The sequence below is a fragment of the Pecten maximus genome, unplaced genomic scaffold (assembly GCF_902652985.1).
Source record: "Pecten maximus unplaced genomic scaffold, xPecMax1.1, whole genome shotgun sequence".
Taxonomy (NCBI): Eukaryota; Metazoa; Mollusca; class Bivalvia; order Pectinida; family Pectinidae; genus Pecten; species Pecten maximus.
Genome location: NW_022981920.1, coordinates 1 through 6,018, shown reverse-complemented (window position 1 = coordinate 6,018; position 6,018 = coordinate 1). Strand labels below are relative to the sequence as shown.

At 39.1% G+C, this 6,018-nt stretch overlaps 1 non-coding gene across 1 annotated transcript; it reads left to right on the top strand.

The window, feature by feature from the left end:
- The first annotated feature begins 1,377 nt into the window (after window positions 1-1,377).
- Window positions 1,378-1,544, top strand: LOC117320306. The gene has a single exon (XR_004531001.1). It is a non-coding gene; the product is annotated as a U1 spliceosomal RNA (small nuclear RNA).
- The last annotated feature ends 4,474 nt before the right edge of the window (window positions 1,545-6,018 follow it).

The window sequence follows — 6,018 nt, the reverse complement described above, 5'->3', positions numbered from 1 at the left end:
CCCGGCCGTTTTTGAGCTAGGTTTAAACAGTTTTGCCATAAATTTTTCACTGACCCTTTTTTGAAACCGGCTTTAAAAAATTTTCATTCGTACATTGATCGAGTTCCCGTATTCAATATTTCAATATGTTCCTTCCCCTTTTTCCCCTTAACACACGCCCTTTAAAAAACAAAAAGTTTAAATTAAAAAGTTCAATTTTTTTTTGGTATACACCATTCGAGAATACTTTAAATTTCACAAAAATTTAAAACCCTGGAGCAAAACATCGTTTCCCCTACCCTTTAAATTTTTCCCCCTCCCCACCTCGAATCCCCGGCTTTGGGGGGAAAAACGGAAGGAATTTAAATGATATTGGGTTTACTCTAAAATTTCCCCATCACAACATTTGATTTCACCGCACAGGAAATTTGGCGCTATCCGGCGTAAAATTGCACCCCTTTTAGGGGTATTTTTACAGCAGTTTGCTCATAAAAATCTTACTGTACCTTTTTTTTAAACTGCTTTCAAAGAATTACATGTCGTACAGATCGAGTTCTACGTATTCAAAGTATTTCAATTGTCCTTTCCCCTTGTCCCTTGCCCCTCACTGACTTTAAAACAAAAGATGAATTAAAAAGTAAAAATTTTCATTTTGTATACACCTTTCGAGAACTGACATTCCATTCATAAACTTTAAACCGAGAAAAAACAGCATTCAACCTTGAATTGTCCCCCCTGCCACTCAAACCCCCTCTTTAGGGGAAAAGGAAAAATTTCAATGATCGTTAGGTAACTCTAAAAATTTCCATACACACTTTATTATTTCACCCGTCCCGGGAAATTTTGCCTATCCGGCGTAAAATTGCGGGCCCCTTTTATGGCTATTTTTTACACAATTTCTGCAGGAAAATCAACTGTACCTCTTTATTAAAACTAGGGTTAAAAAGAATTTAAAAGTCGACCTTTGACGAGTTTTACGTATTCAAAGTTTTCAATTTTCCTTTTCCCTTTGTCCCTTGACCATCACTGAAAAATTAAAACAAAAATTTATTTAAATTAAAATTAAAATTTTTCTTTTTTGGTATACACCATCAAAAATGACTTCCATTCACAACTTTAAAATCCGGGAGAAAAAACAGGCGTTCATTCCTTGAATTTCCCCCCTGCACACTCGGTCCCGTGTTTTAAGGGGAAAAGGAAAAAATTTCAATGATCTTAGGTACTCTCAAAATTTTCCATCACAACATTAGTATTTCACCGTCTACGGGAAATTTTGCGCTATCCGGCGTGAAATTGCCCCTTTATGGGCTGGGTTTTACAGCGTTTTGGCTAAAACATACGGCCCTTTTTTTTATGGAACCCCCCTTTTAGAAAATCAGTTTATATATTGGCAAGCTCATACTTACCTGGACAGGGGGCTACCGTGATCAGGAACGGGGGTCCCCCCCGGCGGGGGCCAAACCTTTGCCCCTCCGGTGGGGCTAAACCCCTGCGAAAATCCCAAATGGGTTTCCCGGGGGTCCCGTTATTTTTTTTGGGGGGGTTTTGGTTCGCGCAAACCCCCGTTCAAAAAGTTACAAGAGAAAACAATCCCCACGATATAGCGACTTTAAACGCTAATTTACACTTAATCAACGCTTTTGGGTATTTTTCCTAAAAAATGATAAACCAGCAACAAAAGAATCTACAGAGTACCAAAAAACGATATTTAAAACCTTCAAGCTTTAAAATTTTCCAAAAAAATGGCAAACGAATTTCTAATGCATTTCCCTTAGAGAAACTCTTTAAAAACCCGAAAAAATATTTTAATTGGGGCTTTGCTCCCGGGGTTATGCAAAATTTTCTTCACATGTCACCAAGGGAGCCACTAAGTAGGGCCCGGGGGATGGGGGATTTTTTTTTTTTAACAAAAACTCCTGATTATGATATGCATAAAAATAAAAAATATTACACTAATTGGTTACAGTTTAAATTCATACTGCTTCCTTTTTTAAATCAAAATTTAATGAGGTTCCCGATTTAAATTTTTAGGATTTTCCGAAAACGCTTTTACAGAGGAAATTTAGTTTGCCTCAGCGAAAATGGAAGTCCACATCAATAAGATAGCGGAAAAATTAACTACAACAAATGTCAAAAAAAGATTAAATTCTGTTCCGGAAAGATATTTTAATTTTAAAAAGGTTTCGGGAAAAAAAAATTGGTCATTTTTTGGGGGCAAAAACATATTTTGCAATTTTTGAAAAATTTTTTTAAACTGTTACCCTGATATTCCAGTTCTAAAAAATCACAAAAAAATAAATTTATTTCCTTCAGAGCGTATTAAAAATTGGGAAAAACTGTAAGATTTTCAAAAATATAGCTTTATAAGGGATAGTAAGTTTTCTGGCAATGTTCCATATCTAAAACTGTGCAATATTTTTCAGAATTGGGCATCTTCTGTACACTGCTACCACAATCAAAATTTCTCTGAAAAGGGGTTTTTGACGACTCAAACTGAGGCAACGAAAGCGTCAAAGAATTTTGTATTTCTCTGTGCTGGACAGCGCTTTAAAGCAATCAACTTTTATACACAAATTATTTCAGTTTCTGTCTACGGGAAAATTTTTCGCTGTCGGGGAGAAAAAGCCCCCGTATTTTTAGTGGTTTTCAAAAATATTGCTGCATGAACTTTTACTGTCCCCCTTTTATTGAAACCAGGCTTTTAAAAAATTTACATGTCTACTATTTATCGAGTTCTACGATCCAAAATATTTTATATTTCCTTCCCGTTGGCCCTTGAACTCACTGAATTAAACTAAATTATTGAATTGAAAAAGTTAAATTTTCATTTTGGTTTTTACACCATTCGAAACTGACATTCCATTCATGAACATTAACCGGAGCAAACAGCGATTCATTCCGTTAAATTGCCCTCCCCTCACACTCGAGTACCGTTTTTAAAGGGGGGGAAAAAGGAAAATTTCAATGATCGTTGGGATCATAAAAATTTTTTCCATCACAACATTATGTTTTCCCTCTACGGGAAATTTTTGGCGCTATCCGGCGTAAAATTTGCGGGCCCTTTATGGGCTGGTTACAGCTAGGCTTTAAAATATACTGTACCTGTTTTATTGGAACCCGCCTTTAATATCAGATTATATGTGGAATGCTAGCATATTCCCTGTCGGGCTCCCGTGATCGGAACGGCGGTCCCCCCCAGGACCTAACCATTGCACTCCGGCGGGCTAACCCTCGAAATCCCAAATGCGGATTACCGGTAGCTATTTTTAGCCACCTGGCCCAAAGGGTCGGTGAGCTATTCATGGTGCAGGCCCTCGTTTCCGGGCCGCGTCCGTCTTTCCTCCCAACTTTTCTTTTAAATCGCTACTAGTAAAAAGTTCTTTTTGGGTTTTACCAATTTTTGGGCAAAACATCCTTGGCAAAGGGGTCAGATTTGCTAAATGGGGCTCTGCCCCCCCAAGGGGCCTAGGGGGGGGCCCAAAGGGAAAATTAGGGAAATTTCCCTTTAAATCGTACTAGTTCAAATAATGGTTTTAACCCAATTTGGTCAGAAAAATCCTTTGGGAAAGGGGGAAAAATTTTGCAAAATGTTTTATCTACCCCCCCAAGGGGCCAAAGGGCGGGGCCTATGGGGAAATAGAGGGGGAATTCCTTCCCAAAACGCTTAAAACATAAAATTATGAAGGGTTTTTAAACCTGATTTTTCAGAAACCCTTTGGGGAGGGGGAAAGATTTTTCATAAATGGGACTATGACCCCCAAGGGGGCCCAAAGGGCGGGGGCCTAAAGGGAAAAGAGGTAATGCCTTCAAATCGCACTAGTCTAAGTTGAAAGGGTTTGAACCCAATTTGGTCAGAACATCCTTTGGCGTAGGGGACGATTTTGCATAAATGGTGCTTTTGCCCCCCCAAGGGGGCCCAAAGGGGCGGGGCCTAATAGGGGTATAAGGGAATTCTTCAAATCGCTACTAGTCATAAGTTTTGAAAGGGTTTGAAACCCAAATTTGTCGAAACATCCTTTAGGGAAGGGAAAAATTTTTTTCATAAATGGGACTCTGACCCCCGGGGCCTGAGGGGCGGGCCCAATGGGGAATTGAGGCAATTCCTTTTAAAACGCTACTATCATAAAGTTTTTTAAAGGATTTTAAAACCCAATTTGGTCAAAACCCTTTGGGGAAGGGAACAATTTGCAAAATGGGACCTGACCCCCAAAGGGGGGGAAAGGGGGGGGCCTAATAGGGGAAAGGGTAATTCCCTTTAAATCGCCTAGTCATAAAGTTTGAAGGATTTGAAAACCCAATTTGTCAGAAAACCTTTGGAAAAGGGGAACAGATTTTTTCATAAAAAGGTGACTCTGACCCCACGGGCCCGAGGGGCGGGGCCCAAAAGCGGAAAATTTAGGGAATTCCTTTAAATCGCTATAGTCAAAATTTATGAATGGTTGAAACCCCAATTTGGTCAAAACATCCTTTGGGGATGGGGGAAAAATTTGCTAAATGTACTCGACCCCCAAGGGGGCCAAAAGGGGGGGGTAAGGAATAGGGTAATTCCTTCAAATCGCCCACTTGTCATAAAGTTTAATGGATTTGAACCCAATTTAATCAAACATTCCCTTTTTGGGAAAGGGGGAAAAGATTTCATAAAGGTGCTCGACCCCTAAGGGCAAAGGGGGGGGGGGTAATGGGGGAAAAAGAGGTAATTTCCCTTTAAAAACGCACTAGTCATAAAGGTATGAATGGATTTGCCCCTTGGGAAAAACATTCTTATTGAAGGGGAAAAATTTTGCAAAATGGTTTCTCTGACCCCCAAGGACCAAAGGGGGGGGGCCCAAAGGGGAAACGGAGGTAATATCTTTAAATCGCTACTAGTATAAAATTATGAATAGTTTGAACAATTTGATCAAAAAAATCATTGGGGGGAAGGGGGAAAAGATTTTTTCATAAAGGGTCTACCCCAAGGGGGCCAAAGGGGGGGGGCCTAATGGGGAAAAAGGGATTCCTTAAAATCGCTACTAGTCATAAAATTATAAAGGGTTTGAACCCAATTTGTCGAAAAATCCTTTAGGGAAAAAGGGGAACAGATTTTTCATAAATGGTGACTTGACCCCCAAGGGGGGCCCAAAGGGGCGGGGGCCCAAAGGGAAATAGAGTAATTCCTTAAAAAACCACTAGTCATAAAAGGGGAAAGGGTTTGCCCAATTTTGGGAGAAAAATTCTTATGTGAAGGGGAAAAGATTTGCATAAATGGTGACTCTGACCCCGAGGGGCAAAAGGGGGGGGGCCCTATGGGAAAAGAGGTAATTCCTTTAAATCCCCTAAGTCAAAGTTATAAAAGCATGTTTTAAAACCCGAGGTTTGGGCTTCATTTTTCTTGAAGCAGTTGGGGGTCCCCACGCTATAACCCTAAAAAGCATTGTTTGAGGTTAAAAAACAAAAGGAATTTAACTGAACATTATTTTGACTTTGGGAATCCAACCCGGGGAGCGATACAGGCCCCATGGGCCCTTTTTTAGTGTGGGGTCTGCGTTCGCGCTAACCCCTGTTAAAGTAACAAGAAACAACAATTCCCACGTAATAGGACATCAACGTACATTTACCTTAATCAACAGCTTTATGTATTGGTTTTTCCCAAGAAAAGATAAAAAAACAAAACAAAAACCAAGTACCAAACCGTATAATCAACACGTTTTAAACTTTTTTAATTTCCAAACAATGGCAAACGAATTTTTATAATGCATTTCCCTATGTAGATCTCTTAACATCACCGAAAACATTTTAATATGGGAGCATTTGCTCCGGGGATATGCAAAATATATTCTTACTGTCACAAAGGTAAAACACACTACATAGGACAACCTGGCCATGGGCGATTTTTTTTTTTACAAATAAAATCCTGTATTATGATACATAAAAAAAGAAAAAAAAAAGTCCTATAATTGGGAAAATTTAGTATAAGAGTACATACATGCTTCACTTTGTTAAAAAAATTTAAAAATTTGGGTTTCCCCATTTTAAATTTTAGGATTTTTTCCAAAGGCGTTA